The sequence below is a fragment of the Doryrhamphus excisus genome, linkage group LG5 (assembly GCF_037039965.1).
Source record: "Doryrhamphus excisus strain RoL-2023G ecotype Guam linkage group LG5, RoL_Dexc_Guam_v1.1, whole genome shotgun sequence".
Classification (NCBI taxonomy): domain Eukaryota; kingdom Metazoa; phylum Chordata; class Actinopteri; order Syngnathiformes; family Syngnathidae; genus Doryrhamphus; species Doryrhamphus excisus.
Window position 1 is genome coordinate 8,484,597 of NC_136361.1, and position 27,274 is coordinate 8,511,870.

Sequence of the window (27,274 nt, forward strand, 5' to 3'; positions counted from 1 at the left end):
ATGACAACAATTCTGCAAAGATGAGTGCAGGCCACACACTTCATGCAGGCCACACAGCAAGGTGACCCGAGTTCGATTCCACCCACAGGCATCTCTGTGTGGAGTTTGTGTGTTCTCCCCGTGCATGTGTGGGTTTTCTCTGGGTACTCCGGTTTCCTTCCACATTCCAAAAACATGCTAGGTTAATTGGTGACTCCAAATTGTCCATAGGTATGAATGTGAGTGTGAATGGTTGTTTGTCTATATGTGCCCTGTGATTGGCTGGCCACCAGTCCAGGGTGTACCCCGCCTCTCGCCCTAAGACAGCTGGGATAGGCTCATGAGGATAAGCGGTAGAAAATGAATGAATGAATGTTACTTCATGAAAATAATAATTTTTTTCTTGTTGATGGTATGGCATAGTTGTTTACATATAGTTTGACTACATAATATAGTTGTGTCAAAGGGAAAGTTATGTTTGACATAAAACCGATAGTTTCTACTTTTTCTGATGAAAGATTAGAGTCAAACACAACATTCGGTGTGCCTTGAAAAGCAGTCAAAATGGCCAAAAATGGCCAGTACCATAACGTACGGCTGTTGAAAAATGGCTGGGATTGAATCAGTTAATAAGAAAAAATGAAAAAAAGTTTCAAAGTGGCATTTTGTGTTAAGTTGTGTTTTCAATGACTAGTAATTCATTGATGATCTGAAACATTTAAGTGTGACAAACATGTAGAAAAATAAGAAATCAGGAAATGTTTTCCCACTACTGTGTGTCAACATACTGTCCTTTAACCCTTAGATGCACGAGTGACTGGTCTACAGTTAATTTATTCCTGACAGCCAAAGTTGATAAGAATCAAAGGTTCCTATTGGATTCCATAGAAAATACATGCGCCTCATTTTTGACCCACTTATGGAAGGTTGGGGTAGTAACACAAAAACTACAATTTCTTAAAATGTATAAAAGGTAAGTTAAAATGTGAATGGCATGATAGCAAAAACATGTTTTTTTAGGAATACCTGGAATATGAAATGATAAAAAATTTTCATTACGAAGATATTTCAAGAAAACAACCTGACCGGGTCATTTTTGACCCACTTATGGAAGGTTGGGGTAGTAACACAAAAACTACAATTACTTAAAATGTATTAAAGGTAAGTTAAAAATGTGAATGGCGTGATATTAAAAGCATGTTTTTTAGGAATACCTGGAATATGAAATGATGAAAAAATTTCATTAGGAAGATATTTCAAGAAAACAACCTGACCGGGTCATTTTTGACCCACTTATGCATCTAAGGGTTAAAGGCCACAAAGGCTCTTTCTCCAGACATGTATAATTGTGTACACACGTAGTGTTTTTTAGGTATTGTTAAACCCCTTGTTGCCAGGTGGTGTAAGACCCTTACTCCCTCATGTAAGGAGGGGTTTAAAGGGATACAGTCACCCCCGATAATTTTAGCAGGATATCTCATATTTACTGGTGTCAGTTTTGAGTGTACAACTGTAGCTAATGGCAGCCAGCTTGTGTTTTCGTTCTACTACTAAATGTTAACCACTCCCAAGCAAGCTCCGGCGGTGCAGTGCAAGGAAGAAGACTGCTGCTTTTATAGACCAGTGACGGTTTTACATGGCTGGCCCGAAGCGCTACGTACCTGCCAAAGTGACTCTGCAGGTGAAGAGCTCCATGGAGCTGATTAATTACACACTGTGACTTCTACTCCTATAAGTGATAGCACAGGCCTCCGGTGTAGTCCAGGTTTTTCTGCTCTTTCGGGGGTGTGACTCGCCCGGTTTAAACTGACGACAAGATTGACATAGCATGGCCAGACGGCCCTTGACCGTTGCTCTGTTGTCACTTGGAGGTAAATATATGTATGATATATGGGGCTGCAAAGGGGGGGCGGTGATGACACATCGTCTGGGGAATAGATTACAAATATGGGAATAAAGTCATGATATTACAGGAAGAAAGTTGAAATAGTTGGAAAAACAAAAAAACAGCGCAAAATGAAAACAGCTAGAGATGTTCCCATCAGGGTTTTATGCTGCCGATACCGATCCTGATAACACATGAGTGAGATCGTCCGATACCAATACCAATGCCAATACCGATCACATAGATGAAGTGTAAATGTTTAAATATACTACTGACTATATTGTGATCATCCATTTTCTTGTGAGAGCTATTTTTACACAACCCAAATGAAAAGCAGGTTTATCCACCTCTGCTGGGGCCCCCTTCCACTGCCCTTGACCCTTATCTTCTGTGCACTAATCATTCCAACCTATTAAAGCATGTTTGTGGCATTGATTCTATAACATTTATATGATTTAGTTTGATATACTTTTTTGCAAATTGTGCTGACAGCAGAATAGTGTTTATTTTGTATTATTTTGTCAATTTTTTTTTCCAACAAAACTACGTCAAACTGATGTTAACTGTTCAGATGTCCGTTTGTCATTATTTTTGTGGCCCTTACATCCTTTCATTTGTTCTCAATCAGAAATCACTCCACACTCTTTATTGCTTTCTGGTTCTACCATATCTTACTTATTGTGTGGAAATATGGGCTAATAACTATAAAAGCAATCTTCACTGGCTAAATGTACTGCAAAAAAGGTCAGTAAGGATAATTCATAATGCCGCCTACAGAGAACATACTAACTCCGGGGGTGCTGGAGTCTATCCCAGCTGTCTTCGGGCAAGAGGCAGGGTACACCCTAAATATAAAAGGCACATGCATGTCATCAAACAGGGAGGGGAGAGGAAAGGTGAGGAAGCCGTAATTTTGTTGACCGCTTTGTATGAAACATGTTCTGCCAATATTGCTTTACATCCTCAGGTTTGCCACCCCGGTCTCAACTAATAAATCACACCGAAGCTTTCCGGACTGTGTGTCTGTTGCGCACGTCGCAAACGCCAAGACCGTGGCCCGACCCTCTCAGTGGCAGGGTAAAAGGAGGCCGCAACAATAATATTACAAGAAAAAATGTGATTTTAAATATGTTGAAGCTTGCTCAAATTTTACACACACCGGATTGTTAGTCCCCCAAAAAGATATGTGACCATTGGGCTGAACACACTAAACACACAGCAGTTGTTTTGTAGAGCTTATTGGGCTATGTGAAAAAGTCAAGTCCATCTTACTGGGGTCAAACTTTGGGGTTTAATAACAGCCCCACTATGTGGTGCATTTGTCAGAAACATAATAGCACAGGAAAGATTTGGAAACCATAGGAAAAAAATCATACAATTAATATCAACATCAGTCTTTTTTTTCTTTAGTTTCTTTTTCCCATATTTTCTTTTTTGAAAAAATGATTTTCCAAATATTTAAATTTTCTTCTTACATAATCTTTGTAAAATGTAAAAATATTATGACTTTATTCGCATAATATTTAAACTTACGAGAAATATGATGTCAGGGAAGAACTCCATTTGAAACACTTCTATGCTAGGACTACGTTATGCTAGCCATAGCATTTCAGTATGTGGAATCAAACTATGGAATGGATTGAGTAAGGGAATCAAACGATGCACAACGATGAGCCAATTCAACAAACAATACAAGCAGTTGATGTTTGCTAAATACAAGGATGAAGAGTCTTGAACCAGTCATGATGTGCTATATATATCACTATATTGACACTTACTATGGTACACATTATGGCATTGGATGCTCATATCACCGAGTACTTTGGTATGAGGTGCATTATTAAAAAGAACAAACCTTAAACTGTATTATAGAAAGCAGGAAGTGAACAAATGTAACAGTTACTGATTGTAAAAGTATTGACACTTACTATGGTACACATAATGTCATTGTATGGTCATATCACCTCCTACTTCGGTACGAGGTACATTATTAAAAAAACCCAAACAACTTAAACTCTATTATGGAAAGCAGGAAGTGAACAAATGTAACAGTTAGTGATTGTAAAAGTACCAGATGGAGGGGTAGGATTTAATAAGCTTTGCTTCTTCCTACTCCTTTTGGACATGTGGAACTGGGAACTGATTATGGGATGCATTCAATTGTAATCGGACGCATGTTCAAATGAAATAAAACCATGACCATTACCATTACCATAATATGTGGCTATGGGTGAAAAAGTTCTGGACGGGATGTCCAGACCTTTTGTCTTAAGCTGCTCTGACCTTTCCGTCCAGTATCAGCTGGTGAAGACCCAGCGTCTTTTTCTTGGTACATAAAGATGCACAGCAGCGCAACTCAGTCTCCAAAAACAGTGACAAATACCGATTGGTACTTTGGAAGGAATATGCTGATTCATCTTTTCTTCTTCTCAGCCGACTCAGGTCCAGACGTGATGACTGCTGAAAACACAGTGAAGCACAGATTCATTTCCGTCATCTTCACTGTGACTTTTCTTCCTGTTTTGGCTTAATTGTTTGTCGGGCAGTCCTGGGGCGTCGTGACGAGGTGCGTTTTGTTATGAAAAGTTTCTGTCACAAGCCTTTGGGTAATAAGACAATGACACAGTTCTTCGTCTATCTCTGGATCCAGGACGGATGACTATAATTGTTCTTTATCTCTACGGGACGGGACGGCCCGGCTCGGCCTGCTTTTTGTGGTGACACAAAAACACACGCAAGGGTCAAAGGCTACGTTGACGTTGAAGGTCAATTCCAATTTTGAGCTGTTTTTTTCTTATCGGTGTGATACCCATAAATGTACAGGATGAATGTTTGGGTTGCATATATGCGACCTATATGTCATCAGAAACCGACAAACGTCACACTTTGTTGCGTAAATAGACAGTGGTGAAGAAAAATGTCGGACAAAGGAGCCTGTGGTGAAAAGAAGATGTTTTAGAACCATCCCGAACACACGCTGCAGCAAGTGGCCCATAAGCTGCCATCGCCCACTTACTTTGTAAAAATTTTGTGCATCTCCGGTTACTAAAATCTTTGTAATTGCCACAAATGTGCCAGAACGGAGACCACAAATTGGGCAAAGAATTGTATTTTTGGCGCACACGTGGCACTTCCTGGATGCATCTGGCCTGGACCTGGTCCAAAATGACCCGGTCAGGTTGTTTTCTTGAAATTTCTTTGTAATGACATTTTTTTATAATTTCATATTCCAGGTATTCCTAAAAAAACATGTTTTTAATATCATGCCATTCACATTTTTAACTTACCTTTTATACATTTTAAGAAGTTTTGTTTTTTGTGTTACTACCCCAACCTTCCATAAGTGGGTCAAAAATGACCCGGTCAGGTTGTTTTCTTGAAATATCTTCCTAATGAAACATTTTTATCATTTCATATTCCAGGTATTCCTAAAAAAACATGTTTTTAATATCATGCCGTTCACATTTTTTACTTACCTTTTATACATTTTAAGAAATTGTAGTTTTTGTGTTACTACCCCAACCTTCCATAAGTGGGTCAAAAATGACCTGGTCAGGTTGTTTTCTTGAAATATTTTTGTAATGAAAAATTGTTATCATTTCATATTCCAGGTATTCCTCAAAAATCATATTTTTGATATCATGCCATTCACATTTTTAACTTACCTTTATGCAACACACAATGGATCCTCACATTTTCTATTGTTGTACGGGGTCATTTTCTTTTTCAAAGATGTAAAAAAGTGAAAAATGAAGATGTTTCTAACATGAAATCATTCTTGTGTGGTCCTAAATATAATACTAAATATCATACAAGTGATTATTCCTAACCAAAATGGCAAAATTGGCATAAAAAGGCATTGATTCTAGTATGGGTGATTTTTGAGCCACTTATGGAAGAGTGTAGGGTCCAGTCACTCGTGCATCTAAGGGTTAAAGATGGTGGGAGAGGGCCTTGTGTGTGCGTGTAATGATCATTACTCATCGTTAGAATTACTTTTCATGTACACTACTCATATTGGAATGTATTGCTAGAGCAGGATATAACATCTGAAGTAAGTGGAAAAAAAGGAAAGTCTTCCAGTCTCCTGGAAAGACTTTTGTCAAGAGTGTTTGGGAATGCTTCTGAGGCATGAGGTCAGTGCCCCCAATCATGCAAAATTTCCAAAATGTCCACTGAGGGACATTTTCAGCTGAAGACCTGAGAAAGAATGGTGTTTTTGTTGTCACACGTTTCATTCTTTTGTGAATTGCTCCTAATCAAAACATCTTTCAATAGTCATTCCAGCATTTAATTGAAGCTTTAGGTGTTGGCTTGAAATGTGCGTCGCCTCTCATCCCCTAATGGGAAAAATAAAGCTTTAAAAAAAATGGCATTCACAGGTTGACAAATACATCATTGAATGCATCTTGAGAATGAATGGGAAACACATTTTAATTCATATTCTGCGTATGCCACTCGTGGGGGTATGCTGGAGCCTATCCCAGCTGACTGTGGTCCAGATAACCACCTTTATCCTTCATGATGGTCGTGACGATCAAACAACAAGAACGCAGCCAATAGCCACGTATACAAGGACCCAAATATTCCAATTGCATTCGGTTCAAACGGAAAGAATCGAACCTTTGTATACGTACACCTCATTCCCAAAGAAAAGTGCCAATCCGAATGAATATATAATCAGATTCCCAGGGGTGAAATATTCCTTTCCCCAATCCGATTGAGGTATCTTGTACCCGCTCAAACGGAAGAAAGTTGTCTTCTTCGTCGTGTTTTTCTTCTTCTGTTGTTTATTGGCGGTTGGCAAGCAGCTTTCGTGTACATTAGCGCCATCTGTGGAACAGAACCCTTCTATACGCCATTCACAAGTCCAGTTTTTCTTTCAAAAGAAAATATATATCTATATAAAACATATAAAATATTAGCAAGATTGAATTTGATCTTTTCCTGTTTAAATTGATCCCGGGTGCGTTCTTTCAGCGTTCTTCAGTTTTAAAAATTGTAATGGTAATGCTAATGCTAATGGTAATGGTTTTATTTCATTTGAACATGCATCAGATTCCAATTGAGTGCATCCCATAATCAGTTCCCAGTTCCACATGTCCAAAAGGAGTAGGAAGAAGCAAAGCTTATTAAATCCTACCCCTCCATCTGGTACTTTTACAATCACTAACTGTTACATTTGTTCACTTCCTGCTTTCCATAATACAGTTTAAGTTTTTTTTTTGTTTTTTAATAATGCACCTCGTACTGAAGTACGACATTTTTACCGCCTTCTAAATATGGTTTTCAACTTTATTAGAGCCCTCCTAGACATGAAATAACACCCCTATAGTCACCTTTACACTCAAATTAACTAATAAAATGGACATGAGGCAGATAAGACAGGTTTAAGGTTTTTTTTGTGTGTTTTTTTAATAATGTACCTCGTACTGAAGTATGTAAGTGTCAATATCGTGATATATATAGCACATCATGACTGGTTCAAGACTCTTCATCCTTGTATTTAGCAAACATCAACTGCTTGTATTGTTTCTTGAATTGGCTCATCGTTGTGCATTGTTTGATTTCCTTACTCAATCCATTCCATAGTTTGATTCCACATACTGAAATGCTATGGCTAGCATAACGTAGTCCTAGCATAGAAGTGTTTCAAATGTACTTCTTCCCTGAGATCATATTTCTCCTCTCTTGTAGAGAAGTATTGGATGACATTTTTAGCTAATTGCTTATTTTTAGCCTTATGCATTATTTTAGCTGTTTGAAGATGAACTATATCAGCAAGTTGAAGTATTTGTGATTTTAGAAATAAGGAGTTAGTATGTTCTCTGTAGGCGGCATTATGAATTATCCTTACTGACCTTTTTTGCAGTACATTTAGCCAGTGAAGATTGCTTTTATAGTTATTAGCCCATATTTCCACACAATAAGTAAGATATGGTAGAACCAGAGAGCAATAAAGAGTGTGGAGTGATTTCTGATTGAGAACAAATTTTGCTTTGTTCAATACTGAAATATTTCTGGCCACCTTATGTTGTATATTTGTAATATGAGGTTTCCAGCTCATATTTTCATCTATTGTGATCCCCAGAAATGTATTTTGGTTCACCCTTTCAATGTCCACACCGTCTATTTGTATTTGCTGGTGCGTGTCCTTTCTGCTGTTACCAAACAGCATGATTTTAGTTTTATTTAGGTTCAAGTAAAACTGAACAAAAACAAATGGAGGCGAGCAATCGGCACTGGACGGCTGGGGAAAGTTTGTTTCTGATCCAAACAACCAATGCCATGTTTGTTAATGTAGAGCCCTGTAAATCCTTCCAGCTATGCACAAAGACGTACAAAGTAAGTTTATCTTTCAAAAAAAAAAAAAAAACATAAGCGCCCGTGGAGTTTTTTTTTTGATATGACAAAGAACCTCAGCGGCTGATCTGCAGCTCCAATGTAGACCATCCGTAGGAACCTTTATGACCGGTTGGGATCTGGTTTGACCTGGAATGACATGTCTATGTAGTATGAAGTTTATAAAGCACTACTTCCTGTTTCTTGTGTCAGTCAATACAGCAGCACTTTGTGTTATTACTCCTTGGCTCCATGATTTTGATTTGATGTCAGGTTATGCTTTGTCGAATATACTCTTGATTGATCGCTCTTTGAGTTATGGACAGCTTCCTGCCAAACTCTGCCTGTTGCAAAGTGTCCCCATCAATCAAAGTCACGTTTTTTTCCCTCCTCTTTTTAATCGTGCTCCTTTATCACACGGTTCATTGTGGGACCAGCGTTTGGTTTCTGCATGCAGAAAGATTGTGTTGCGAGTGTAGGCGTGTAGGCAGCAGCACAAAAGCAGCGTGGACATGCTGAAGAGTTATCATGACCTCACCGAGGTATCTGCCGCCTCACTCATGAATGGTGTGAACTTTATTTTAAGTGCTATTGTACTGTCCTAACGTTGAATATTACATGAAAGCGTCAGCCGTGCATCAGACTGGCAGCGTTCCCTGGAGTCCACATACATTTGCTTGACACTTAGATAGATAAAACGAGGGATGCTAGCAACGGATGAGGGAGGGAAAGCAGAGTAAAGTGGCGGAGATTTGTGGGAGGGAGTGTAAGTGAGTGGGTGCCTGAGAGCGAGCCAGCGAGCAGCTGAGAGGAAGATGCCGAGGAGGAGGAGGAGGACGAGGAGGAGGATACTTTGCAGCTAAAAGAGGCAACTTTGCTGTCGGCCAAAGCTTGAATGGCCTCAAGCTGTTGCCGTCATTCACTGCATAGAAAACCTGTTTATGACCATTTAATTATTGTTTTTACCCCTGTTAGAGCTCCTTAGACAGGAAATAGCACCCCTATAGTACACATAATAATATAAAAAAGCCATCTTGGACATACAGTAATTAATAAATTGAATATTTTCCTAGTTAGCATAGAAAACCTGTTTATGACCATTTAAATATAGTTTTTACCCCTGTTAGAGCTCCTTAAACATGAAATAGCACCCCTATAGTACACATAATAATATAAAAGAAGCCATCTTGGGCATACAGTAATTAATAAATTGAATATTTTCCTAGTTAGCATGGAAAATGTCACGTATCGTCTTGCTGGTGTTGCGATGCGACCCCAGGATGCGGAGATGAAGCGGAAGGTGCAGGAAAAAGCTTTGCTTTTATTTTTAGAACAGGCGAAATCAGCACTGTCTTCCAACACGTAGCAAAAAACATACAATGAACCAACAAAAGGCAACGCACCCGGCTGAACTAAATAAGACACTCAAATTCGAAACAGGTGCGCGTACAAGGGAAAGTAAAAGTGACGGGGCACAGGGCAGACCAACACAGGAAATACAACAAAATAAAAGCATGCAAACAGGAACTAAGGCAAACTATGTGAAACACAAAAACTGTCACACAGGAGACTATGCGGATTGTGACAGAAAACCTGTTTATGACCTTTTAAATATTGTTTTTACCCCTGTTAGAGATCCTTAGACATGGAAGAGCACCCCTATAGTACACATAATAATATAAAAGAAGCCATCTTGGGCATACAGTAATTAATAAATTGAATATTTTCCTAGTTAGCATAGAAAACCTGTTTATGACCATTTAAATATTGTTTTTACCCCTGTTAGAGATCCTTAGACATGAAATAGCACCCCTATAGTACACATAATAATATAAAAGAAGCCATCTTGGACATACAGTAATTAATAAATTGAATATTTTCTTAGTTAGCATAGAAAACCTGTTTATGACCATTTAAATATAGTTTTTACCCCTGTTAGAGCTCCTTAAACATGAAATAGCACCCCTATAGTACACATAATAATATAAAAGAAGCCATCTTGGGCATACAGTAATTAATAAATTGAATATTTTCCTAGTTAGCATAGAAAATCTGTTTATGGCCATTTAAATATAGTTTTTACCCCTGTTAGAGCTCCTTAGACATGGAATAGCACCCCTATAGTTCACATAATAATATAAAAGAAGCCATCTTGGGCATACAGTAATTAATAAACGGAATATTTTCCAAGTTAGCATAGAAATCCTGTTTATGACCATTTAAAAAATGTTTTTAACCCCTGTTAGAGCTCCTTAGATAGGAAATAGCACCCCTATAGTACACATAATAATATAAAAGAAGCCATCTTGGACATACAGTAATTAATAAATGGATTATTTCCTAGTTAGCATGGCCTCAAGCTGTTGCCGTCATTCACTGCATAGAAAACCTGTTTATGACCATTTAAATATTGTTTTTACCCCTGTTAGAGCTCCTTAGACATGAAATAGCACCCCTATAGTACACATAATAATATAAAAGAAGCCATCTTGGACATACAGTAATTAATAAATTAATTATTTGGCTTTAACATGCTTATTTTAGTGAAAGAATATGTACAATTTGCTTAAATCTACCAGTGACCATATATAATTTTTTTTTTACAAACAAGTGCAATAGGGTGAGGCAGTGATGTTTGAACGTGTCCCAACTTAATTGAACAATTTTATTATTATGGACTGGCTCAGTAGCCAGCCCATAGACTGCTACTGCAAGTAGCAGTCTATGGGCTGCTAAACTTCTGAACTCTCTATGTGGCTAAATGCTAATTGCTAACATGTTAGCATATTAGCATTTAAGCTAATTTACTCATGTCTAAAGGCAAATACACACATGGCATGGTGTAGGGAGGTTATAGGACAGCCTTGGCACTTTCTAAACTTGAGGCCTTCTTGCTAGGTGCTAGCATGGTACCCGTTAGCATGTTAGCATTTAAGCTAATTTACTCATGTTTAAAGGAAAATACACACATGGTATAATGTTGGGAGGTTATAGGACAACCTTGGCACTTTCTAAACTTGAGGCTTTCTTGCTAGGTGCTAGCATGATGACTGTTAGCATGTTAGCATTTAAGCTAATTTACTCACGTTTAAAGGCAAATACACACATGGCATGATGTAGGGAGGTTATAGGACAACCTTGGCACTTTCTAAACTTGAGGCTCTCTTGCTAGGTGCTAGCATGATGACTGTTAGCATGTTAGCATTTAAGCTAATATACTCATGTTTAAAGGCAAATACACACATGGCATGATGCAGGAAGGTTATAGGACAACCTTGGCAGTTTCTGAACTTGAGGCCCTCTTGCTAGGTGCTAGCATGGTAGCCGTTAGCATGTTAGCATTTAAGCTAATTTACTCATGTTTAAAGGCAAATACACACATGGCATGATGCAGGAAGGTTATAGGACAACCTTGGCAGTTTCTGAACTTGAGGCCCTCTTGCTAGGTGCTAGCATGGTAGCCTTTAGTATGTTAGCATTTAAGCTAATTTACTCATGTCTAAAGGATAATACACACATGGCATGGTGTAGGGAGGTTATAGGACAACCTTAGCAGTTTCTAACCTCGAGGCTCTTTTGCTAGGGGCTAGCATGACTGTTAGCATGTTAGCATTTAAGCTAATTTACTCATGTCTAAAGCCAAATACACACATTGTATGATGCAGGGAGGTTATAGGACAACCATGGTACGTTCTAAACTTGAGGGCCTCTTGCTAGGTGCTAGCATGCTAGCCGTTAGCATGTTAGCATTTAAGCTAATTTACTCATGTACAGACATGTACAGACACCACAGCAGTGCCTGGAAATGTTCATGACTTGATGCTATGTTGCTAATTGCTAGCATGTTAGCATTTATGCTAACTTACTCATGTCTAAAGGCAAATACACACATGGCATGATGCAGGGAGGTTATAGGATAACCTTGGTACTTTCTAAACTTGAGGTGTTCTTGCTAGGTGCTAGCATGGTAGCCGTTAGCATGTTAGCATTTCAGCTAATTTACTCATGTCTAAAGGCAAATACACACATGGCATCATGTAGGGCGGTTATAGGACAACCTTGGCCCTTTCTAAACTTGAGGCTCTCTTGCTAGGTGCTAGCATGATGACTGTTACCATGTTAGCAATTAAGCTAATTTACTCATGTTTAAAGGCAAATACACACATGGCATGGTGTGGGGAGGTTATAGGACAACCTTGGCACTTTCTAAACTTGAGGCTCTCTTGCTAGGTGCTAGCATGATGACTGTTAGCATGTTAGCATTTAAGCTAATTTACTCATGTCTAAAGGATAATACACACATGGCATGATTTAGGGAGGTTACAGGACAACCCAGGCACTTTTTTAACATAAGGCTCTCTTGCTAAGTGCTAGCATGATGACTGTTAGCATGTTAGCATTTAAGCTAATTTACTCATGCCTAAAGGCTACTAAGCACATGTCATGATGTCGGGAGGTTATAGGACAACCTTGGCAGTTTCTAAACTTGAGGCTCTCTTGCTAGGTGCTAGCATGATAACTGTTAGCATGTTAGCATTTAAGTTAATTTACTCATGTCTAAAGGCAAATACACACATGGCATGATGTAGGGATGTTATAGGACAACCTTGGCACTTTCTAAACTTGAGGCTCTCTTGCTCGGTGCTAGCATAATGATTGTTAGCATGTTAGCATTTAAGGTAATTTACTCACGTTTAAAGGCAAATACCCACATGGCATGATGTAGGGATGTTATGGGACAACCTTGGCACTTTCTGAACTTGAGGCCCTCTTGCTAGGTGCTAGCATGATGACTGTTAGCATGTTAGCATTTTACCTAATTTACTCATGTGTAAAGGAAAATACACACATGGCATGATGTGGGGACACTGTAGGACTGCCCCAAACTTTTCAGGACCTGAGGCTATTTTGCTACGTGTTAGCACGGTAGCCGTTATCATGTTAGCATTTTAGCATTTTAGCTAATTTCCTCAAGTTTAAAGGCAAATACACACTTGGCATGATGTGGGGACACTATGGGACTGCATCAACCTTTTCTGTACTTGAGGCTTTCTTGCTAGGTGCTACCACGGTAGCCGTTGGCACACCGGGCCCGAGGTTCACAGCACAGGTGGCCAGTCCATCAAAATTTCCGCGGGAATTTTCTAGTTATTTTTTAAAATTCATTTTATTTTATCTCATTAAAATATTATATATATAATAATATTATAATAATTTATCTAAAAAAATACATGAAATATTCTAATTTCATCCGTCAATTCTATCAAAGTTAAATGTATTGACAAAGTTAATTTAATAGGAACATTATTAAAAAAAAAAAAAACCCTAACCCTAAAAAACGTGGTTTATAAAAGAGTTTTGATGCATTGAAAGTCTCCAAGTGGCAACGCAAGGTGTGAGACTGAGTCTATTTCAAGAGAAAAACATCACAGGCATCCAAATAATCATAAAAATAGAAAAACTCACACATGAGAGTATGACAATGTGTCTTTTTTACTTGTGTGTGTTTTTTTTTTCATTTTTAATCCCAGGCCTCGGGATACTGAGGATGAAAGGATGCATGAGTGACAGTGTGAACAACAAGGAAGTCACATTTTAAAAAGAGGACCAATGAGACGGGAGGAGGTGACAAGTTAAACAGATGGAAGGCAAAGAGAATGACGAGAGTAAGGAGTGATTGTACTTTATGCAAATATTCTTTTTCTACACTTATTACTTCATTACAACAATAATACCAATGTCATTTTTTTCCAAGTCAAATGACAGAAATGGTAATAGTAATGGTTTTATTTCGTTTGAACATGCATCGGATTCCAATTGAGTGCATCCCATAATCAGTTCACAGTTCCACATGTACTTTCACAATCACTAACTGTTACATTTGTTCACATCCTGCTTTCCTTAATACATTTTATTTTATTTTATTTTATTTTATTTTATTTTATTTTATTTTATTTTATTTTATTTTATTTTATTTTATTTTATTTTATTTTATTTTATTTTATTTTATTTTATTTTATTTTATTTTATTTTATTTTATTTTATTTTATCTTTATTGCTACCATAGTAAGTGTCAATATAGTGATATATATAGCACATCATGACTGGTTCAAGACTCTTCATCCTTGTATTCAGCAAACATCAACTGCTTGTATTGTTTCTTGAATTGGCTCATCGTTGTGCATTGTTTGATTTCCTTACTCAATCCATTCCATAGTTTGATTCCACATACTGAAATGCTATGGCTAGCATAACGTAGTCCTAGCATAGAAGTGTTTCAAATGTACTTCTTCCCTGAGATCATATTTCTCCTCTCTTGTAGAGAAGTATTGGATGACATTTTTAGCTAATTGCTTATTTTTAGCCTTATGCATTATTTTAGCTGTTTGAAGATGAACTATATCAGCAAGTTGAAGTATTTGTGATTTTAGAAATAAGGAGTTAGTATGTTCTCTGTAGGCGGCATTATGTATTATCCTTACTGACCTTTTTTGCAGTACATTTAGCCAGTGAAGATTGCTTTTATAGTTATTAGCCCATATTTCCACACAATAAGTAAGATATGGTAGAACCAGAGAGCAATAAAGAGTGTGGAGTGATTTCTGATTGAGAACAAATTTTGCTTTGTTCAATACTGAAATATTTCTGGCCACCTTATGTTGTATATTTGTAATATGAGGTTTCCAGCTCATATTTTCATCTATTGTGATCCCCAGAAATGTATTTTGGTTCACCCTTTCAATGTCGATACCGTCTATTTGTATTTGCTGGTGCGTGTCCTTTCTGCTGTTAGCAAACAGCACGATTTTAGTTTTATTTAAGTTCAAGGGCAATCTATTATCAACAAACTATCTTTTTAGTGTGACCATTTCTTCTCTGACCTTTTTAATAACACACTTGGAAAATCTGAGTCACTGTTTGAGTGACAGAAGAAAAGCTCTGACTGGCTTTGGGTTGGTGGTTTGCAATTCAGCCTCGTGTTAAACTTCCCCGGTTCTGTGCCACCCCCAGGAAACTTGTGCATGACAAGTTTTACACTCAGCTGCAACTTATTTTTACTTGTTTTTAGCAAACACTGTTGTTGTGATCCGATCCGTCCTGGATAGATGTGACTGGAATTTGAGATCCCATATCAATATCGGAGCCGGACATCCAGACACAAAACGGTGAAAATGTGTCAACAAGTGCACCACAACATTTGACCCCATGACTTGAAATTTCCCGCACTGCTCAACGTGCTTTACAAACCATGTGCTGTAACGTTAAGGTAAATTTGGTACATATTTGGGACTTAGCAACTAATTGTTAGTCCTGAAGGAGCTCTACATGACATGTAAGTTAGCATGTCAGTCTGGGCTGATCTCACCCCACCCCCTGACTCCATGACAGATGCTCATGGTGGCAGATGCTCGCACTTGTGGGACCTGCTAAATATCACGCCGCCGAGCTGGAGGGGGAAAAAGGCCTTTGGCTGAATTTGGCACCAATCAGGGTCGACCTGGTCAAAAGGAAGTGCAAGTATCGCACTAACAAATAGTGAACCCACGTGTGACAGTTTCTGCCACAAACAGTCAGTAACTGCTGAGACTGGGAAAAAAGGGGGGCGGGATTAAATGAGCTCTGCTTCTCGCTACCCCTTTTCTGTGACACCAATTGGGGACATTTTTCAACTCAAACAAGTCTTACATTTAGATGCATAAGTGGGTCAAAAATGACCCGGTCAGGTTGTTTTCTTGAAATATCTTCGTAAATACAATTTTTTATCATTTCATATTCCAGGTATTCCTCAAAAAACATGTTTTTGCTATCATGCCGTTCACATTTTTAACTTACCTTTATACATTTTAAGAAATTTTTGTTTTTGTATTACTGCCCCAAACTTCCATAAGTGGGTCAAAAATGACCCGGTCAGGTTTTCTTGAAATATCTTCATAATGAAAAAAGTTTATCATTTCATATTCCAGGTATTCCTAGAAAATCATATTTTTGATATCATGCCGTTCACATTTTTAACTTACCTTTATGCAACACACAATGGATCCTCACATTTTCTATTGTTGTACAGGGTCATTTTCTTTTTCAAAGATGTAAAAAAGTGAAAAATGAAGATGTTTCTAACATGAAATCATTCTTGTGTGGTCCTAAATATAATACTAAATATCATACAAGTGATTATTCCTAACCAAAATGGCAAAATTGTCATAAAAAGGCATTGATTCTAGTATGGGTGATTTTTGAGCCACTTATGGAAGAGTGTAGGGTCCAGTCACTCGTGCATCTAAGGGTTAATAATGTACCTCGTACCGAAGTACAAGGTGATATGAGCATCCAATGCCATAATGGGTACCATAGTAAGTGTCAATATAGTGATATATATATATATATAGTGAAACAGGTGTGCCACAGGTTGGGATGACGGATCATGTGACTTACTAGGGACTGAAACAGATGAAATGCCATATGGGAGGTAGATTTTGTGTATTTTGAGACACTTTGATTCCTGCATACGCCCTAAGTGCCAACTTATATTATCAGTATGCATGCATATGTGTGTGTGTGTGTGTGTGTGTATCGTAAGGAATGCAGCGAGAGAGAGGGTGGGATGGAGAGGCAAGCGTAGAGAGCGAGCGAGGTACAAGTCAGTATTTCATGGATGGCTGTGTTGCTATGGGAACAAGACATGGGCTCCCTATTCCCAAAAAAGTGTCCTCCCTCCCTCCCGCCCTCGCTCCTTCTTTCCTTCCTTCCTTCCTTCCTTCCTTCCCTCTTTCCCACTCTCTCATCACTTGTCTTCCCCTTCGCAGCATCCATCCTCTCTCTCGGTCCTACCCTCCCACACGTTCTCCCCTTTCCCTGTGCATCCCACCCACCCCCTCATTCACCTCTCTCCTTCTGTCCATTTTCCCTTCCTCCTCCTTGCTATCCCTAATATTCCCTCCCATGTCCCTCCAACCCCCCCCCCCCCCCAGTCGTTCTGATCCCTCTGTCTCTTTAACGCTCCCTTATATGCTATTCTTTTCTCGGTTGTCATGGCAATAGGCTGGGGGCGTGAGGGAGCGAGCGCGAGCAAGCAAGCGGGAGTGGGTGTATCGGAAGTGACATCTCTCGGGCAGTAACCTTGTTTCCTGTGTGGCGGAGTTGGGGGCGGATCGGAGGCGCTCGCGGTGCAGCAACAGTGACGCCGTGTGGACGCTGTGGGTGAGCAATGGGGAGGCCTCGCAGGCACCGCGCGAGGGCTGGGGGAGTGATCTGATAGGTGAGGATATCACACATGCACACACACACGCGCACACACACACATACGTTAACCCTGGGCTTCTCCAGGCCTTATATAATGTTTCACAAGTACGCTTTTTTGTCCTGGATTGACAACTAAGCGTTTACTTCTGACTTTACCAGAGTCATGAGAATAGGCGATGATAGAGGAGGGATTTATGAATGATTGTTATAATTTTTTTTTATTTGTTGTTTTTCGATTTGGCACTCACACATTAAACAGTACAATGACGTAGTTGAATGGCTTGTCGTTACAACTGTGTCCAGCAGATGGCAAAGTAAGTCTGCATTTTCAGAAGCCCTTCAGCTTGCTGAAAGGGACTTTTTGCAACATTTGTAAACCAAATGAAAAGAGGAACACCACTGGCTGGCATATTTTATCATTAGTTAATTTTCATTATCATTAGTATGAATTATACAGGTATTTTGAAATAACATATGCATGGCGGTCGAGTGGTTAGCGCGCAGACCTCACAGCTAGGAGACCCGAGTTCAATCCCACCCTCGGCCATCTCTGTGTGGAGTTTGCATGTTCTCCCCGTGCATGCGTGGGTTTTCTCCGGGTACTCCGGTTTCCTCCCACATTCCAAAAACATGCTAGGTTAATTTGCCACTCCAAATTGTTCATAGGTATGAATGTGAGTGTGAATGGTTGTTTGTCTATATGTGCCCTGTGATTGGCTGGCCACTAGTCCAGGGTGTACCCCGCCTCTCGCCCTGAAGACAGCTGGTATAGGCTCCAGCACCCCCGCGACCCTCGTGAAGATAAGCAGTAGAAAATGAACGAATGAATGATATGTATTATGTACATGTATCCATCCATTTCCTATGCCGACCCAAACCCACACATGCACGGGAAGAACATGCAAACTCCACACAGAGATGCCCCAGTGGAGATTCAAACCCATTTCTTCCCACTCTCCTGACTGTGTGGCCTACATGCTAACCACTTGTCCACTGTGCAGCCCAAAGTACACATATATATATGTTTATTTGTGATTGGCTGGCCACCAGTCCCGAGTGTACCCCACCTCTCTACTAACCAGCGTGCAGAATATCGCACGGTTAATAAGCAGCACTTAACAAGAGGTCTGATCAACTTCCTGGCTAAAGCTAGCGTACACAGCCTTACGTTAGCTCGTTAGCTAAATTGTCCACCGTATTCACAGTATAAAGTATATTTGTTTGAGGTTTCAAAGTTGGCATAAGATCGATCTCATTTATTGTTTTACTTACCTGACTGGTTGGAAGAAGTCCGGTCCAAAAATTCCAGAGGTGTTTATTCCTGTTAGTCATGTTATGATGGCATTGCAAATGTTGCACTGTGCTGACTGTTCATTTTTTTCCAGAATTTAAGACAAAACTTTCCAGAGCTGTTGCATACACATATTTATACTACTTCTATCAACAACAGCAGCATAGACACAGCGGCAACACATACAATGTCCGCTCTCATTGGGATGGCTGTGTCTTCCAGCACATCACGTATGTTCCAGTCCTCAGGTAAAAAATGCTGACAGCAAACCAGCATCTTGTTGAGTCTTTGTAGCGAAAATGAGAGCTAGGTATCCACTCTTCCGTCGCATTGTGATAGTCTGCCAAGTAAAAATAAAAAATCGTTTTTCATGTTAGCTGCGACAATAATAATATGGCTGTAGATGTCAGTTATGTAAATGGAACACTGTTTTTTTGTGTGGGCTAAGCATCAAAATAGGTATTTCCCATGACGTCCATTGTTATAGCGTATATGAACTTTCTCACGCTAGAATGCACAGAAAAGGGAAAAAAAACATTTTGATGGTCAAAATTCCCAAAAGAGTGCAGTTGTCTATTAACCCTTAGATGCATGAGTGACTGGACCCTACACTCTTCCATAAGTGGCTCAAAAATCACCCATACTAGAATCAATTTCTAGCCATTTTGGTTAGGAATAATCACTTGTATGATATTTAGTATTATATTTAGGACCACACAAGAATGATTTCATGTTAGAAACATCTTCATTTTTCACTTTTTTACATCTTTGAAAAAGAAAATGACCCCGTACAACAATAGAAAATGTGAGGATCCATTGTGTGTTGCATAAAGGTAAGTTAAAAATGTGAATGGCATGATATCAAAAATATGATTTTTGAGGAATACCTGGAATATGAAATGATAATTTTTCATTACAAAGATATTTCAAGAAAACAACCTGACCAGGTCATTTTTGACCCACTTATGGAAGGATGGGCTAGTAACACAAAAACTACAATTTCTTAAAATTCATAAAAGGTAACTTAAAAATGTGAATGGCATGATATTAAAAACATGTTTTTTTAGGAATACCTGGCATATGAAATGATGAAACATTTTAATTACAAAGACATTTCAAGAAAACAACCTGACCGGGTCATTTTTGACCCACTTATGGAAGGTTGGGGTAGTAACACAAAAACTTAAATTTCTTAAAATGTATAAAAGATAAGTTAAAAATGTGAATGCCATGATATCAAAAACATGTTTTTTTAGGAATACCTGGAATATGAAATGATGAAAAATTTTCATTACAAAGATATTTCAAGAAAATAACCTGACCGGGTCATTTTTGACCCACTTATGGAAGGTTGGGGGAGTAACACAAAAAACAAAAAAAATCTTAAAATTTATAAAAGATAAGTTAAAAATGTTAATGGCATGATATCAAAAACATATTTTTTGAGGAATAACTGGAATATGAAATAATAAAAAATTTTCATGACAAAGATATTTCAAGAAAACAACCTGAACGGGTCATTTTTGACCCACGTATGCATCTAAGGGTTAAAGGGATAGATTTGATTTTTGTTTTTTTGCTCTCTTAACTTTGTTTAACATGTTTCTGGATGCAATGTTGGATAATCTGGTGAGAAGCCACACACATAGCCACACACATTTCTACTACATTCACGTTGTAGGATGAGAGAGATGGTATTTAGACGCGAGAAACCTGAGCAGAGAAGGTTGTATTAATAAGGAAAAATGCTGCAGTCACATGAAGCAGTTGCTGGGTTGCAGGTTGCTATCTCTGAACACTTGGCACTTGGAACTGAGGTGGCCAGACTGGGATTATCTGGAATTGCAGGAGATGGATAATACCAGTTCAATCTCGGCAACAACATCATTGCTATGGATGGAACATACCTATCCGCCCTCCCGCAGACGCACCCGGGTTTTCAAGTGCAGACTTTATACCTTCTGAAGCCTGATTTATGTTCAACACTCACGCTGATCCCAAGCGTATGTCAGTCAGGGATTTAGCTCAAGATTATGCTGGTTCAGCAAGAGGCGTTGGAAACTGGACTCGTCGGACTCTGACACTTTGCCGCTGACACTTGGGTCAGTGCTGACAGCGCATATTTTTCACCGTCTTGTTGAATGACAGCCTGTCAAAGCGCCTAATGACATTGGCGTCACCCACACCCCCCCTCCACTGGTTCCGTTCCTATCTCACAGACCGCACTCAGTTCATACAGCTTAAGTCTTTCTCGTCCGACCCCTCCCCAGTCACCACAGGTGTGCCCCAGGGCTCTATCCTGGGTCCACTTCTTTTCATAACCTACCTTCTCCCCCTCGGCCATATCTTCCGCAAAATTAACATTCACTTCCACTGCTTCGCGGATGACACTCACCCATAACTCCACACCCCCCTCCCTCACCTCCTGTCTCTCTGAAATAAAATCATGGTTCACCTCCAACTTTCTGAAACTTAACAGTAATAAAACCAAATTCTTACTCATTGGCACCAAATCGTCACCAGGTCATCTTACTTCCATCAGCGCTCCATTAATCGTCTTCCGCTCTGCTCCCCAACTCTGGAACTCATTGCCACCAGACCTCCGGAACTCTGCCACCCTTCCCATCTTCAAATCCAAACTCAAAACTCATCCGTTCAAACTTTCCTATTCTCTTTAACTCAGGGGTCTCAAACTCAATTTACTTGGGGGCCACTGGAGGTAGGGTCTAGGTGAGACTGGGCCACTTCAAGTTTTCAAAAAAAAACCCCAAAAAAAACACATTTAAAAGCTCTGATAAAACATTCCACTGTTCTCAAATATCTTACTTTTTATTTTTCTACACAAAATGAAAGGACACTAGTTTGAGGACCTCGCCTTGATATGAAAGTTTAATGTTAGTGCGGCCCGCGCAAGTTTGATATGGATGCTGTATGGTATCATGTACCCAGAAAAAATTATTACGTTTGATTCATGTTCATGTTAAAGGTTAAATAACTGTTAATAGTTATCCTCCCTATCCGTGTGGAAGTGGTAAGTTTTTGGCTATTTAAGTTTAAAGGAAATAACTTGAAGGCTACCGTTTAGGTCGCTAGCTCTCTAGTTTGCGAGTTAGCATGTGTCTCAAGACCCTGCAGTTGCGCAATATGTTGTAAATAAAAAGAGTATAAATGTGACTATAGTCGTGTTTTGTCATGTCTACAGGGCTCTAATAATGCTTTGTTCATTTTAATCTGAAAAAAATCATTTGTCTACCCACCAACTATATGTGGTTTCTTAAGTTTTTATTATTATTATTATATTTATTTATTACTGATTGATTGATTTTCTTTATTCTTGATTTGTTTATTTATTTTTCATCTCATTTTGTGTATAAAAATAAAAAGTAAGATAGTGGAATGTTTTATCAGAGCTTTTATTGTAGAAAATTGGAACCAAAGTGAAGTTTTTAATTTTTTTTTGTTTTTAATAAATGCGTTTTTTTTTTTTGAAAACCTGATGCGGCCCAGTCTCACCCAGACCCGAGCTCCAGTGGCCCCCAAGTAAATTGAGTTTGAGACCCCTGATTTAAAGTATCATGAGTGGTCGCTGTACGGGAACTTTGGACGCCGCTGTGGTGGTGCACGTTGTCATGTGGTCGCAGTTTCGTCAATCATGTCCTTGCTTCCCTGGAAAGAAGAGTGAGGTGCACGCGAGGTCATGTGGTGATGACGTGCACAGCGTTTCTTTGCCGCTTGCCTAGAAAGTGAGATGTTGTCCTGGCCACGCTGCCGGGAGTACATTATCTGCCCCGGGCGGCCTGTGGATATTGCACGCTTTATTTTTAGCTGTGTTTTGGAGCTCAGCGATGTGTATAAATCAACATTAGCCCTGTCCGGTGCTCGTAACGACAGCGTTGACGAAGGCTGATCCGTCATCCGATTGGCGCTCTTCTTTTTAAAGTGCTAAGGACAGCAGAAAACTGAAAGGAGCCCACAGAGCAGGGAGATGGAAAGCTGCAGATCAGAGTGGAGGAAGAAAAAAAAAAAAAAAGGCACCTCAGCGTTTCTGCTGGCGTCAAAGCGTCCACTGTAGCCCTGTACCTTCCACGTAGCGACGGATTTGCTCATCGAAATTCTGTCCGGTGCATTTCACAGGCCCTCGGGGATGGCGGGAGAGTGTGGAATGGGGAATGAAAAGATTGGACTTGTGGATGAGTCACGCTCCGGCCATTCCCAAGCGGAAGATCTTAGCGTCGTGCAAAGTTTGGATACAAGAGGCAAAGAGAGAGCGTGTGATCATGGGATAAGTCTGGGATGGGATAAGCATGGAATAGATGTCTGATCCCGCATTACTCGCATTCTATTGCAATTGGAGTGTACCGACTTTGGAAGTAGTAACAGAGGCAGGACAGTGGCTGTGTGAAATCCACTGTTGCGTCTCTGATGCATTGCATGATTTGTGACTCTGTGAGTCACTGTGGAAAAATAAAAAAAAACAAAATTAAAATGTATTTACTTAATGTATTTACTTCGATTAAAAGTCCCATGGGCTGCACGGTGGTTAAGTGGTTAGCACACAGGACTCACAGCTAGGAGACCCGAGTTCAATTCCACCCTCAGGAATCTCTGTGTGGAGTTTGCACGTTCTTCCCGTGCATGCATGGGTTTTCTCCGGGTACTCCGGTTTCCTCCCACATTCCAAAAACATGCTAGGTTAATTAGCCACTCCATATTGTCCATAGGTATGAATGTGAGTATGAATGGTTGTTTGATTGAATGTTATATATGACCATTTCTAAAGCTTTGGGACTCCAGCAAATGAGCCACAATCCGAGTGTGAATGGTTGTTTGTCTATATGTGCCCTGTGATTGGCTGGCCACCAGTCCAGGGTGTACCCCGCCTCTCGCCCCAAGACAGCTGGGATAGGCTCCAGCACCCCCGTGACCCTCGTGAGGAAAAGCGGTAGAAAATGAATGAATGTAATAATCATTTGGGGTGCATGAGAAAGTACTTCCTGTACACCTGTTACTTGGTTCCAAACCCAATTTTGCCACCAAATAGGATTACCTCTTTTTATGAATTGAATATTTCGGTAGTTACAGCATAGTAAACATGTGTATGAGCTTCTAAATATGCTTTTTAATATTATTAGAGCCCTCTGGATATGGAATAACACCCCTATAGTCACCTTGAGACTACGATTAGCCAATATTCATTCATTCATTTTCTACCGCTTTTCCGATCCTCACGAGGGTTGCGGGGGGCGCTGGAGCCTATCCCAGCTGTCTTCGGGCGAGAGGCGGGGGTACACCCTGGACTGGTGGCCAGCCAATCACAGGGCACATACTATAGACCAGAGGTAGGGAACCTATGGCTCGGGAGCCAGGTAGGGCTCTTTTGATGACTGTATCTGGCTCTCAAGCATTTCCTACCACAATAAAAATGTATGTTTGCTAACATTTTAAAGTAAACCATCACAGAAATGACTGTTAAAAATAAGATTCAAAATCAACAACTTTCTTATGCATTTTAATTCGTCCATCTATATTCTGCTGCAATACGGCCAACCATATCTATCTTTCCTGATGATATTTTCCAGGTCAAACACCAAAACTTGATTATTACTGGGTAATGCTGTAGTCTACCTCGGTCATTGAGATGTCAAAAGAACATGTAAATGTAAACTTTCCTCCTTTAGTCAAATAGCTAAAGCTGCAGAACCAAGCCTTCTGACGAAGATGGCCAAAAGAATGAAATACGTCTACGGAGTACGGTGCAAAACTATGCAGCAGCAGAAGTTGTATTAATGGCAACAAGTATTTGATTTATTATTAGACACTGCGCTGCTCACGAAAGTGTGCTGGCCACACCCCATTGGCGTGGGGTAGTGTGCCTGGTCTACGTAATTAGAGCCCATTATATCTAAAACTGTTGGTCTTACATAAAAATGCACACATTTTATTGCATTCAATGTTTAAAAAAATGTATATGGCTCTCACAGATACACATTTTAAAATATCTGGCCTTCATGGCTCTCTTCGCCAAAAAGGTTCCCGACCCCTGGTATAGACAAACAACCATTCACACTCACATTCATACCTATGGACAATTTGGAGTGGCCAATTAACCTAGCATGTTTTTGGAATGTGGGAGGAAACCGGAGTACCCGGAGAAAACCCACGCATGCACGGGGAGAACATGCAAACTCCACACAGAGATGGCCGAGGGTGGAATTGAACCCTGGTCTGCTAACCACTGGACCGCCGTGCCGCCCGGTGCAGACCAAAGAGCGATATAATAGGGCGACACCACCGCCTTGTGCTAAAGCACAGAACTACAACACTCAACTTCCCACAATACAGTTCTTCTTAAAGGGCCAGCTTGGCCTATAACAATAACAGCATTTATGCGCTGTAACAAAAAAAAGTGAACCGCTATGAAGTGAATGGAAGCTAGCAGGGTTAGCTTGTTTGGTTGTATGTGTCTTTGCGTGCGACTCAGGCTAGATGAGTTTATTTTCACTATCTAGTGTTTTATGGCTTTAATGTAAGGAAGGTTTTACAGTGCATCATGACTACATGCAAGATATAGTTAATTTTCAAACAGCTAAAATAATGCATAAGGCTAAAAATAAGCAATTAGCTAAAAATGTCATCCAATACTTCTCTACAAGAGAGGAGAAATATGATCTCAGGGAAGAAGTACATTTGAAACACTTCTATGCTAGGACTACGTTATGCTAGCCATAGCATTTCAGTATGTGGAATCAAACTATGGAATGGATTGAGTAAGGAAATCAAACAATGCACAACGATGAGCCAATTCAAGAAACAATACAAGCAGTTGATGTTTGCTAAATACAAGGATGAAGAGTCTTGAACCAGTCATGATGTGCTATATATATCACTATATTGACACTTACTATGGTACCCATTATGGCATTGGATGCTCATATCACCGAGTACTTCGGTACGAGGTGCATTATTTAAAAAATTAAAACAAAAAAAACCCTTAAACTGTATTATGGAAAGCAGGAAGTGAACAAATGTAACAGTTAGTGATTGTAAAAGTACCAGATGGAGGGGTAGGATTTAATAAGCTTTGCTTCTTCCTACTCCTTTTGGACATGTGGAACTGGGAACTGATTATGGGATGCACTCAATTGTAATCTGATGCATGTTCAAATGAAATAAAACCATTACTATTACCATTTCTGTCATTTGACTTGGAAAAAAATGACATTACCAATACCAAGTGTCGCAGGCCACTAAGAAAACAGCAGCAGGTTGCAAAATGTCTTTAGGGCCGCATTTTGGACACCCCCTGCTGTCGGGACACATTACTCTTCTAGCATGATGAAAAAGTCACATTTGCGTAATGTTTTTAGCCATTTTAATTCTAGGTCCATCCCAGTGTGTCCTTGTGCTTCCTGAGTAAGTTGTATTAAAAACATGAATTGATGTCTGAAAGGCCTTGAGGTTCTTCAGGACCCCCTTGTCAGCATTTTCTGTCACCGCTTTAGACAATCATTCCCTAGCAATGTAATCAATCAAGTACTTCAGTGTTTTTTTTTTCCCTAGAATACTTTTATTCTCTTCCTGCTGCTCACATTTATTAAATAGTCTGCTTTTGCCAGCGAGACGCTCATCAAGTTTTAATGCCGCCAAATGAGAGGCACATATTCATGAGGGCATCGCATTCGTTTCTCGGCCAGGATGACCGCTCGGTACGCAGAGCTAGCTTGGATTAACCTTTCGCAAGACGCCAAATCTTCATCCCTTCCTTCAATCCTCCATATTAATTAGCCGAGCCCGTCGGGGGGGCGGGGGAGCTCATTTATATTTCATCGTCTTTATCCATAATTCAAAAAGGAAAAGAAAAGATCAACTGCGCTCTTGTTTTGCTTAAATTAGAGCGTTTGTGTCGATTACTGTCCCACTACGGCAGCGAGGAGAGGTGTCGCTGCGGCGCACTAATGGACGACTCAATGTGGCTCGCTTTCAGGGGCAAAAAGGGGCCTTGGACGTGAGCGCAAATATAAGCCACGGGTCAGCAAGCGTCATTTGCCCTGTGGATTTGGTTGGAAAAGACTGTCTTGGATCGCGCGTGTGTGTGTATACATAATGCATTTCTACATATAGTTTTTATCATTACGAGCATGCAGAATTCATTTAATGAGTCTTGTGTACTTTATGCTATAACAGTTGTTCTCAAATTCTGTCTGTCATGCCCCCGCTGGAAATTGTTTTGCGCCCACCACCCAAATTGAAATAGTATTATAAACAGATAATATCTATTTATTTATCTCAATATACGGACTCAACTCAAAGCTGAAGTCAGTGAAATTCAACAAAATGGAGAGCAGTGAAGCATACAAGCTTATTTAACCCTTAGATGCATAAGTGGGTCAGAAATGTCCCGGTCAGGTTGTTTTCTTGAAACATTTTTAATGAAATTTTATTATCATTTCATATTCCAGGTATTCCTCAAAAAACATGTTTTTGATATCATGCCATTTTACATTTTTAACTTACCTTTTATACATTAAAAAAAAATT

At 39.6% G+C, this 27,274-nt stretch overlaps 1 protein-coding gene across 13 annotated transcripts in view; it reads left to right on the plus strand.

Moving 5' to 3' along the window:
• syngap1b (synaptic Ras GTPase activating protein 1b) overlaps positions 1-27,274 on the plus strand; it is a 194,619-nt gene that overhangs the window by 28,142 nt on the left and 139,203 nt on the right. Inside the window, exon 2 of one of the 13 annotated variants that reach the window (XM_078790648.1) lies at positions 17,246-17,462. The exons of the other annotated variants lie outside the window; for them this stretch is intronic. The gene's annotated coding sequence lies outside the window, so the exon portion shown is untranslated. The remainder of the gene's footprint in view (positions 1-17,245; positions 17,463-27,274) is intronic. 13 annotated transcript variants of the gene reach the window in all.